A 12885-nucleotide genomic window follows, 5' to 3' on the forward strand; every position below is an offset into this window, starting at 1 on the left:
GTTCTGATTTATGCATGCGAAATTTTCAAAGTTTCCAATTGCCAAGTTCTGTTCATTCATTATTGTCAGACAGCTCCTGCCGTTTTGTAAACTTATCAGATTTTCTCAAGAGTTTGAAATATTGTTGGACTCCTAACTTATATCTTTACTTGATACTCATAATTTATTCCTATAACTTCGAATGGGAAAAATTTTCAAACCGTTCAATGAGTCCTGCCACTTTGAAATATACTTTGTTTGAAGCTGAGAACTACATTAACCTAGAATCTGTAGACTGTCCTACAGATGAAATGGATGATAAACTTTTCAAATTTCTCTGCAAAGCCTGTCAAATTGTATTGAACTCTGTATAACTGAACCAATAAGTGAATATGAATTTAGCAAGGTGAAAAATATATCAACTAAGTATCTGTACTCACTCAAATTTAGGGCAGATGGTTAATGAATTTCTCAAAAAGCCTTTCAGATTTCGCAGAACGTGATTGTGAGAAAATGATCAAACCATGAAAAGAGAATATTATTTTCAATTATTCCATGTATCAAATTAATAGTCATACAAAATCAGATATCTGACAATTTTCGATTTGAGTGAATTGATAGAATAGATTGGATAGAAGTTTGAATGGTAGATTCTGGGACCTTGATATTGCAGTCTGAAAGCCCAATAAGAGTATCCACAATAATATTCATGTTTTGTATTCCTTTTCAATCATCATTAAAGTTTACTCAATACGTTGAATATTGTAGACTATTTATTTACCGAGCGAAGTGAGGTCTAAGATTCAAGTAGACGGTTTGGCATTTCTCTTAATGTTTAAATGTTTAAATGTTTATATGTTGCGCATTTACGGCGGAACGCGGTAATAGATTTTCATGAAATTTGACATGTATGTTCCTTTTTTTAATTGCGCGTCGACGTATATACAAGGTTTTTGGAAGTTTTGCATTTCAAGGATAATATAAAAGGAGAAAGAAGCCTCCTTCATACGCCAATATTAGAGTAAAAATCAGACTATAGAATTATTGATTATAAATCAGCTGACAAGTGATTACACAGATGTGTGGAGAATTTGCTGTATTTCCATAAGGTCTACAGTTTCAATCAGGTACTTGTGGATGATAATACTGCGTGAGGTCTACTGTTCACAGAACTACTAGTATACTAACAACTATTGTATACTAAAAATATAACAATAAGCTATGATTTCTGAACATTTCATCTCTGAACGTTTCATTTCTGAACATTTTTCTCCTTTCCTCTACGACTCCCAAGATACTTTTCTCACAAGCTTCGTATTGGAACGCAGCTGAGTATCTGACAATATTTTCTTTGGCCGTCACAAACAAGCATCACACGTCAGATATATGTAGAGTACTCAGCAAATTTGAAGCGCCAGTCTCCAGTTCAGTGTCATGTTAAGGGTTGAGAGCCGCCCACAAGCCCTTATCCACTCTCTCACTTCTGCTCCTTCTATTCAGCCCTTACAATAACTCTCCATCGCATTCATTCACTACACGGCATCAATGGAGAGAATAGAGCTCGCTAACATAATTGTGTAGATGTGGAGAACAAATTGAATGCTCCGATATGATGTTGTGTTTCTGGTGGATAAACATGTCCAATAGGCCTCTACAATACCATTCGGTTCTTGCCAATTAAATTGATGGAATCATACAAAAATATCCTCCAAGGATTAATATATTTATCTTGTTTGAAAGGCCCAGTGGAACACTTAATCAGCTTACTTGCATTATGAAACTTATAATATATATTCTTGTGAATTGTACAATGATTGAATTCAGTTCAACCACCGTGGAATGACGTCATAGCATTGACTAATTATTTTTTGGTTTACGTTGAATTGGTCCTGTTAGAGGATAATATTTCACGGTGGTTGAATATTTTTGAGATTTTGTGCAGCCACAGAAAATGAAACTGTTCCATAATAAAGTATGAATATCAATTGTACTGTTATAATTATATTTTCCTGGGATACAACTGGTCCTTAGAATATGGAATAATTCTAAATCTATTCATTTTTTTTCTCTCTTAATTTATTGAATAGAGTAAACAATACGGTAGTCGGAAAAGAAAAAACAGGCTATTGCTCAAAACTTCTTCAATTTCCTAATTTTGTCTTAAATCGTCCAAATATTATGTAGGTTATGTCCATTTCAATTTATACACTAAATGATCAATCTGCATATACAAGTCAGAATAAAACAAACAATTCCAAACTATTTAGATGGATTAATAATGATACTTCCGTAAAAGCTTGAAAACAAACTTCAAATTCACGAAATAATTCTATAAAAACACTTAAATTTTGAGCTCGAAAATTTAATTGAACATGTCAAATGCTCCAGTTTCATTTTTGTACCGTTTTGCTCTTGCAGTGTTCTTTATAATCATGATCTCTTCCCAATAGGATGGAAAAACTCGTATTCTACTCCAATAAATAATAATGTGTCTAATTGCTTGGAGTACAGTGATACATCACTGAGTGAGTTCTTCTTAAGCTTTCCATTTTCTTCTCATTCCAAGTTCATCCTGATTGGAAGGAGGTTCGGAACTAATTAAGTGATCAAATTTGGTCAGGTCGAATAGTTCTATTATTCAGTGTTCTTCAATTTCATAGTGAAGGTAATCTCATCAAGTAGAACGTAAAGTAGTAGAGAGGCGATGAACGTAATGCAAAGATGAGATAATTGAGGCATCAGAAATAGGTGATCTATGGGAAATCACGTGATTGCGATCTAGATTGTCGTTCATTGAAGTTTGGCCTTCATTCGTAGTCGAGTCAACAAAGCCTTGCTCGAGATCTTCACAAGCGGAAATGAGTATTTCGCCTTTGTGCGAGCCAAGTCACACCAATTCTCCTTGTTTTTCAACACAGCAATAACTGAAGTTATTTTCGCCTGAAATTGGCTGTGACTTTTGGAAGTCAAATTACTGAACTCTGAATGTGTTCATGACTGTCGATTCATAACGAGCTAATCTTTCATTCCTCACCTAATGATAGTGATTCACTAGAAAAATTGCATAAATTGCATTCATCTGATTCTGCCGTTCACTCATCTTGCGAGAGAGCTTATTCTTATTGATTGATCAGAGAATAAGATCTTGCATTTACCCAAAAATAATTATTAATTCTTCAACAAATTTCATCTTTCCTCATTATTTATTCTACAGAATACTTGATGTAGTATTGATTTATTGATTGATAAGAGAGTGAGGAGATCTTCCATTTATTCAGAAAAATAGAATAATTCTTCAACAAATTACATCTTTCCTCATTATTTATTCTACAGAATACTCCATGTAGTATTGATTTATTGATTGATAAGAGAGTGAGAAGATCTTTTATTTATTCAGAAAAATTGAATAATTCCTCAACAAATTACATCTTTCCTCATTATTCATTCTACAGAATACTTCATGTAGTATTGATTTATTGATTGATAAAAGAGTGAGAAGATCTTTCATTTATTCAGAAAAATTGAATAATTCTTCAACAAATTACATTTTTCTCATCTATTCTAAAGAATATCCGACGGAAAATTCCTTCTTGGAGGAAATCGAGTTTCAGAGATGAACGTTCTAGAATCCAGGCACGTGCAGTAGAGATTTTTCCCGCTTTGATAGGTTATTAGATCACTTCATTATCGAATCTTACTCCATGAAAAATCATGTCATATCTTCAGCAATATTTCTCAAGGAAATCAGTTTTAGTTATAAGAGTAGTTAGTAGAAAATATTAGATTCGGAAGTTTGAGAAGAATATAGGGTCCGCTTATTTATGCCTGACAGGAACCTTAATATTGGTGCAGCTAAGATTCAACAGGTAGGAGTGAGACTCAGAATAAAACTCGGTTTCTTGCTGACAGAAATCTCCTAGGAGCTTCACTGTAATCTGTCAGCTATGATAGTGATGAAATTATTATTCCCGAGAGGAAGAAGTCGGCTGAAGAGTGATCGGCTTGCAGAGAATGTTGCGAACCAATTTCACTAAAAAGATGAACTGGCGAAAATTGATGGACGAAAATTTCGTCCGAAACTTTTCAATTTGATCGGATGTGATGATTTTTTGATGATTGATAACATCATCCCACTTAAGGCTACAGAAGAGTTATAATATTATAAATGAATACTTCCCGAAATAGTATTTGAGGAGAGACTCATAATAATGATTTATTACAATTTTGAAACTCTTTGAAGGTAAGTTCATAATAAACTTGCTATTGATGAAATCAATAATATTGTAACCTTACCATACTTGGAGATCAATCATTCTTGAGAGATCGGATATCGAATTCAATTTTGTGATTCCTTGGAGAATAGAAGAATATCTTTAATTTTCCATTGAGATTATTTTCAGAGAAAAGATAGTATAGCACAGGTCATGATGACTCTCAAAATAATTTTATTATAAAATAAAAAGTTAACTGGAAATTGAACTTTCCTCTATGATGTTATTCAGGATTGATATATTATTCAGATTTGGTTTTATTTTATACTATCAATTCTGAATAATATCATAGAGGAAAGGTCAATTTCCACTCAACTTTTTATTTTATAATGAAATTATTTTGAGAGTCATCATGACCTGTGCTATACTATCTTTTCTCTTCAATATATTCAACTACAGGGAGAATATTGGAATCTACTCGTAGTTTATTCTCATAATAAATCTCATGTATTGAGGTTTGAAACACTGTTATTGTTAGAAATATGAGGAATATAACCTCCTACTATCTGAAATCTTCATTCAAATTTGAACAAGAGGAAAGAGCATGTGAATGATATCCAAATGATGAAAAAATACATTTGGAAGAATTTCAAACCTAGAAGTTTTTGAATATTGCAATTCAACTGATAATGTCAAAATCTTCAGATATAGTGGACATTTAAAGGTAGCCGACCAATTGTTTCACTTATTTATCAAAATAAGAATATCATCGAAGATTTTATGATGGTACAAATAATATATTTATTTATTTATTCATAGACAATAGATACAATGCAGGTAAAAACAACAGGCATTCGCCCAAAACTGCTTCAAACCATATTAGGTCACTGAGACAGAATTTCAACGAACTCACTTTAGCTGTCTGTAATGCTAATATCGATATTATTTTTTTGTCAGAAATCAACATTGATTCTAATTTAAGTAGTCTTTTTCAAATTAATGGGTATAGATCTTTATACAAATGCGCCCCTAATAGATTATATCATGGCCTTGCAGCTTTCATAAAGAATAAAATAAATTTCAAGGAAATCACTGTCAACTTCAATGTAATAAATTTAGAATATATTATGTTAGACATTAAATTTAAAAACGTATCTTTCAATATAATCAGTTTGTATAGGCCACACAGTTTTCAAAAAGATAATTTCATCTCTGATCTCGAGAAACTAATACTTGAAGTTGATAATAAAGCGAATCTTATCATTTTAGGTGATACAAACCTAGATCTTTTCAAACAAAATGATCAATTTGTACAATTATATGAATCGATGTTATTATCTTATGGTTGTAAAAAAGGTATATCTATAGTCACGAGAGAAGAGCTCAGACAAAACTTGCTAACTCAAACTTGTATTGATCATTTATTTTTACGTCTACTTAGCAGTAATTTTAGTTCAAATACCGGAGTAATAAATGTAAAGATCTCTGATCACTATATTGTAGGTTGCAAAATTCGATACAACCCCCAAATAAAATCCAATCAAGATAAAGAAGAATTTAAGACAATCATTGACAGGAAAAAACGTTCATCCATTTTAAAACAGAGCGAATGGAATAGTGTCTCTTATTTTTCTCACCCAACTTAGTATACGATAAGATAAAATTGAATTTCGACAGAGCATTGAACCAATCTAAGAAAATAATTCGTATCAAAAACAAGAAATCCAATAATTTCAAGAATAACTGGATGACTGAAGAACTTTATAATAAACTTAAAATGCGAGATGTCTTATTCAGACGCACCAAAAGTAATCCTTCGAATTCAGAATACAAAAATGAATATCAATCTTTTAGAAACAAACTAAATAAAGAAATAACACATGCTAAGAGAAATTATATAATTAAAAATTTTAATGACTCTAAAAACGATATTAGAAAGAAATGGAAGTGTATAAATGGAATTCTGGGAAGAGTCCTAAACAGTTTTTCTAATAAATTCTCAACTCCCGACCAAATTTGTTCTGTTTTCGCCGACTCCTTTATAAAAAATATCAGGAATACTTCTCATTCATGTCCACTGATTCTCGATGACTCTGTCGCGGTCCCACCTAATGTAAATTTCTATCTCAGAAAAGCTACTGTTCAAGACATTAAACAAATAGTAAATAATATGGATAAAAATAAATCACCTGGTTTTGATGGTGTAGGAGTTTTGGATTTTCATATCCTTGACGACTATCTCTATATCCCTCTATGTCACTTGATCAACTTATCTATCTCAAAAGGAATTTTTCCTGACTCAATGAAGATTTCTATAGTTAAACCAATTTATAAATCTGGTGCTCGTGATAACTTTAACAATTTCAGACCTATATCTAAATTGTCAGTACCCGAGAAAATTTTTGAAAAATATTTATTCACACACTTAAATAAATACCTTCTTCAAAATAATATTCTTTCCAACTCTCAATATGGGTTTCAAAAAGGAAAAAGCACTGAGTCCCTTCTCGTGAATTTTACTAATAAAATAAACAATCTGCTAAACGACAGATATCATGTTCTTGCACTATTTATCGATTATTCTAAAGCTTTTGGATACCCTTGATCACAAGATATTACTGCGAGAATTATCAAATATGGGAATTACTGGCAATGTATTGAAGTTATTCAAGAGCTATCTGACTGATAGATATTTCATGGTCAACCTGGGTGGCAATCACAGTGGATTACACAAAAATGATGATTTTGGTGTACCACAAGGAAGTATTTTAGGCCCGATTTTATATAACATCTATGTAAACTCAATTTCCAGTGTAATTAGTCATGGAGAACTACTAATGTATGCAGATGATACTGTTCTGATAGTTGGACATAGAGATTTGAAAACAGCCCAGCAATTGATCCAACTGGATTATAACAGAATCCTAAGATGGTCCCACGACAGATATCTAATTGTTAATAGAAAAAAAACTGTATTAATGCACTTTAAGTCTCCCCATCTGAGATGCAATGAAATACCAACAGTATCAAGTCATGACTGCCATTGCCTTTATTCAAATGCTTTTCTAACTTGCAAATGTCCGCCTCTAGATCTAGTGAATAGCACCCGTTATCTTGGTATTATAACTGATTGTAGCCTGAGATGGAATCCTCATATCGATCACATTGCAAAAAGACTTCAAGCGCTAAATGCAAAAATGTATTATCTGCATAGAAACATCACTCCCGACTGCTTGTATCTAATTTATAAGTCACTGATGGAACCTATTGTTAGATATGGAATTGAAGCATGGGGAAGTGCAGCAAATTATCTTTTAAAAAGAATAGAGCGAATCCAACTGAGAACATTAAACTGTATAACAACCAGAATCCCTGTCTTTAATATTGATCCAAACAACCTACAAAACATCTATATATTTTACCATATCTTAATATTAATGCAAACACACTAAACTTATAATTTATTATATACTTAGATTATCTATAATATATATTATTATTATTGTTACTATTATTTGGCTACACAATTACCAGCGAGTTTTTATATTATTTCTAAGTTCTGGCTGGCTGAAATTCTATTTTTCTCATTGTTGACACTGCCGCCTGCCTCAGCGATGAAATGTTTTATCAAGATAGTGTGAAACAATCCTTCTTTCTATTTTTCTTCTTCTTTTTCATACTTTTCAGTTGATTTTTCTTATTCAACAAACTTTGTAAAGTTATTTTTTAGTTTATGCTTTCTTGTTTTTATTACATTACATATTGTCTTTTTCTTTATTTTATTTCGAACTTCGAATGTCATAAAAAATCCTAGTAAACTTACCTAATTATGTTCTTAATATTGTTTTTGTGATTGGGCACCCGCCGAAAAACCTACAGGTTTGGCAGGACCCTAAATTGTTTTTTTTTTGAAATTGTGAATAAAAAAATTTGATTTGATTTGAATATTGGGCAGGGCTCAAGAGTCGACCTTGACTTTATTCATTGGCAATTAATATTTCTCTCGTTTCTCGTTCTCGTTCTCTCGTTCGTTAAACCTTAATTTGGAATACACAGTCTAGAGGTTATGTAAATGATAATTCAATTCACACAATAATAGTTATAAGTATTAAGTATTCCATATGCGTAATTCATAACTTGTAGCTTCAACTTATATGAATTGCATACATAGAGTGATTGCAGTTCGAAATATTTAAATTATTGTTAATCAGGATCTTAGGGAAGTTTTACTGTTTATTTGAGAATATAATTCCTTAGACCTATTTTGTTGGTCAACAGTTTCACTTCAATTGTTCGAATAATATTCATCAGAAACATGTTACCTGTATACAGTATTTAGAATTTTTAAATCACTAAGCAATGCGAAAATTAATTGAAGAGCGACACCTAGATAAGTTTTTAATTTTAATCTCAGCGTCACTAATTACAAACTGGAGAATTCAGGGGATGAAATATTGGAGCTGCTCGTTTTGCACATGGGACTTTGTTTATCACAAAAGGACATTATTGCAAGAACACTTACAACAATTTATTACGAGGAGAAAGAATGCTTCTTTTTCTAGAAAAAATCTTGAGCCCCAGGCGCACCCAATGCTTTTCCCTAATGAGGAAAGTATTTTCAAACACTGTAACAATACTTTGGACGACATCCAAAAGTCAGAAGTCTCGCAACTTCTGCTCTTATCCATTCATTTTCTTAACAACGGGGATAAAACTGAGAACAAGATTTCTCATTAGATGGAAAAATCGAATCAATAGATCAGATGACAACATCTCATGGTGGATTTTGAGAAGATGTAATTTTTTAATGGTTGAATCGAAGAGATCTCGATTACAAAGTGGAGCAATGCGTTTGAGGAGAAAAATTTAATTATTGAAAACTGCATACAGATTATTCAGTTCACCAATAAAATACTGTTACAGGTTGGCAAAATTATGGAGATTAAATGTTAAAATCGCGAATCAATATCTCAAGTATTGAATTGAGATAAAGTTTTATGTAGAGTGATGCAATTCACATTGATGTTTCTAAAAGTCATACATATTGATGTCAATATATTGGAATGGATTGACATAATATTGAATATCCTATACTATTAAACGAGCAACATCTGTTGCTATTATTCATTGTATGTTGTATTATTCATCTTTAAATGTGTTTAGATGTTTGTATGATTAGATATTTATATGTTTGTATGTTTGTATTTCACCGGATCTCAAAAACGGCTCCAATGATTCTCACGAAATTCAGAACATAGTAGGTTTATAATATAAAGATTCGATTGCACTAGCTCTCATCCCTGGGAAAACTAGCTGAAGGACATTAGAAGGATAATTATTATTCATCTTTAAAAAACAGCTGATAATAATAATTATTCCGTCGTCTGTTGTTGATGAAGTGAGTGAGCGAGTTCATGTGTGTGGGACTGTGTCAAAATTATGACTCAGCTGTTGAACCTTTGTAATCAATCAGGTACTTAGTGCCGGTTGCGAAAAAGCTGGGTTATTTTCATTCCTGATTAATTCCAGTAGATCCATCTTTTTGAAATGGTCTTCTCTGATTTGGTTCACGTGAAGTTAGTCAGGATTAAAATTTAACTGGTTTTTGTGCAACTGGGCCTCTTTTGAGGGAAATTTTTGCATTCCCCTAGGAATTAATCTCACTTTACTGTTATTAGATAGAACATCTCTGTATGAATGTTATCATAATTTTCTCTTTCGTAATAATTTTTTATGCTTTTGTACATCAGAGCGAAGCTCGATCCCCGATATTCAATAATAATACATGTTGATATTTTGAATATTACATTATACCTCAAACCTCATTAGATGTTATATAAATAGTAGGTTTCTCATATTATCGTCCGATGATAAGTGAACAGGTCATTGCTATCCTAGAGTGCTTGTTAATCTGAATACATCAGACCAGACGTCCGCTACATGAGTTTCCGTGTTTGAATATTATGAAACAACTTTGCAATAGGATAGAATTTCTACATTGTTCGCTGATTGTTGAAGTATCAGATACTCAAAATATAATAACAAAGTTTAATATTCAATACGTTTTTCAAATATATAGTAATTCTAATGTCTGAAATGTGATAAATTTATTGAAAATCAATCTCTTTGGCAAATGATAAAGCTTTATGCACTCAATCATTGTCATCGATTCATATTTTGAGTTGCTAATGACCTCATTCTTATATCCGAGACCAAAGATTCCAAATTCCAAATTATTGATAATTATTATTCATTTCCTTTAGGAGAGAAAATTCACTGATAGATGAGATTATTGAAAAAAGTGATGGAAATCGTTACAGTTTTTTGTTTGTGATCTTGATGAAAAGCAATCATCCAATATACACTACAATGAATATTGATTGCAGGCCTTACTTCTTCAATTTCAGTGGAACCATCATTATTCAATGAATGTATGTAATTTGTATCAATTTTAATGGAGTATGAATTATTTATTCAATGTACGAAACTTCAGAAGGAGAGAGAAATTCGAAATTGAGATTACAATCTGTCAGTCTAATTTAATAATAATGAAGCTAATGAGATTTCAGGAAGCATATTGAATTTCAATTGTTCGGAATAGATGGAATCAACTATAATGAATTACGGTGGAATATTGATTCCCTCATTCTATTGAGGGCCTTCTCCACTTTATTATGAATATTGTTTATGCTTTTTATGTATATTAAATTTCAATTGTTCAGAATAAATTGAATAAACTACAATGGATTACTATGTAATATTGATTCCCTCATTCGATCGAGGGACTTCTCCACTTTATAATGAATATTGTTTATGCTTTTTATGCATATTAAATTTCAATTGTTCAGAATAAATGAAATCAACTATAATGAATTACGGTAGAATATTGATTCGCTCATTCCATTGAGGGCCTTCTCCACTTTATTATGAATATTGTTTATGATTTTGTTAAGCCTCATTATGATGAATAATCCATTGTGAAATAGAAATGTCAAATTATGATGTGAATTTGTGCCTACCTCACGTACTATGAACATTACAACGGAAAAAATATTATGAAAGCCTCCTTGTTCAAGATTAACAGACTATGGGCTTATCAGTTTCATTTCATGAGAAACCATAGTTGGCAAGTTATTTTCCCCCTCTTTCTTCCAGCACACATCATTTTAGCAATATTGTCTTTTAATGTGTTAATATCATTGTTACTGCTATTGTTATTGATTTGTTGTATATTGCTTTTACTCATTGTATTTTTGTGTGTTGTGAATAAATTGAAATTTCGAAAACAAATTCTTATTACGAACTACTTACTATATGGACTTGAAATTAACAGAATAATAAAAATTTGCTCTTCGGGATATTCAAGTTTCTCTTCCCTCGTTACACTCTTCTACATCCCTTATACACGCCCTTTAATATGTTAAATTGATAATAAAAATTCGACTACTATTTTTTGGTTCCAAATATCCAAACTAAATCATATATATTCATCATATTTGTTCCCGTGCGGAGCAGCGTTTCATTAACCGAGTCACTTCATAGGGGAAAATTACTACACAAAATTTCAGGAGAATTTACTTGGAAAATCTCTCCATACAATTTTCATGTATGCACTTACAGCGCATGAGCTTCAACCTCATAACATTTACCCGGAACGATTTCACATCAATACAGAGCACTCTACAAAGCATTCGGCAACAAAACAATTCATATGTGATAAACAAGAGTAAACGTCAGCCGTGCAACCGACCTCAGTTCATGTTGACGATGATTACGCTGATGATGCGCTGAGGTCAAAAGTTGATGATTTAGTCCAATCCGTGGAGTGGGTACTGATCACTTTTAGTTTTGTAGGTGGAAAGTGGGGAGTCAGTTCGGAGGTTGGGATGGGGCGACTTTGGAAACTTTCGGGTGGAGTTTTTGGAGGTATTGTGGTCACATTTTGTAACTAGAGGTGGTTGTGGATGTGTGAAGGTTTCAACAGCGATTATTCAAGAGCAACCGCACGCGGCTAAACTTGCGCTGCACGACAAACGCGCGTGTGGACTTGTGACGCGTCACTGCGAGATGAGCGATCGTCGACGGCTCTCGGCGTACTGAGCGCTACCGCACCGCGCGACGTCTTCCGCGCCCCTAGTGTGCGTTTTCCTCACCATGCTGTGTGACGTCACACGCCGCGTCTGACCCAGGATGGGCGTAGCTGCGGCCCCCAAACATAATTCATCCCTCACAGCTTCTGTGTGCTGCTCTCCTCTATTGCAAGGTGAACTGTACACTCATACTGTACACCTGTCTCTCTCTGTTGCATTTTTTCTCCATAACAGTAATTTCAAACGATTGTTGTCTCGCAACTTCCTTGCTGAAATTATTGCAAATAATTCTAGGTAATAATATAGGTAATATATTTAAATTAAAATTAATGAATGAATGAATGGAAATGAACTTAATTATGCCTTTGAATAATAGGATAACTATAGAATCTAATACTATAACTGGATAGAAATGAAGTAATCAATTAAAATAGACCTTATTCTGCCTCCGATCAATAGAACAACAGTTTAATACAATCATGGTTTCAGAATTATACTGGCAGCATTTCATAATTGCTGCTCATGTAATATCAAATATATCATATATAATCTCAATTATATCTACAGTGATAATCACTGTATGATTATCTATATAATTATGATGT

The 12885-nt window shown here is 32.5% G+C and overlaps 1 protein-coding gene across 2 annotated transcripts in view; it reads right to left on the bottom strand.

Moving 5' to 3' along the window:
- LOC111057479 (5-hydroxytryptamine receptor 1-like) overlaps window positions 1–12277 on the bottom strand; it is a 268647-nt gene extending 256370 nt beyond the window's left edge. For both annotated transcript variants that reach the window (XM_039419531.1, XM_039419532.1), the window contains exon 1: window positions 11941–12277. The gene's annotated coding sequence lies outside the window, so the exon portion shown is untranslated. The remainder of the gene's footprint in view (window positions 1–11940) is intronic.
- Window positions 12278–12885: the final 608 nt, after the last annotated feature.

Source organism: Nilaparvata lugens, chromosome 1 (genome assembly GCF_014356525.2).
Source record: "Nilaparvata lugens isolate BPH chromosome 1, ASM1435652v1, whole genome shotgun sequence".
In the NCBI taxonomy this organism is placed as follows: domain Eukaryota; kingdom Metazoa; phylum Arthropoda; class Insecta; order Hemiptera; family Delphacidae; genus Nilaparvata; species Nilaparvata lugens.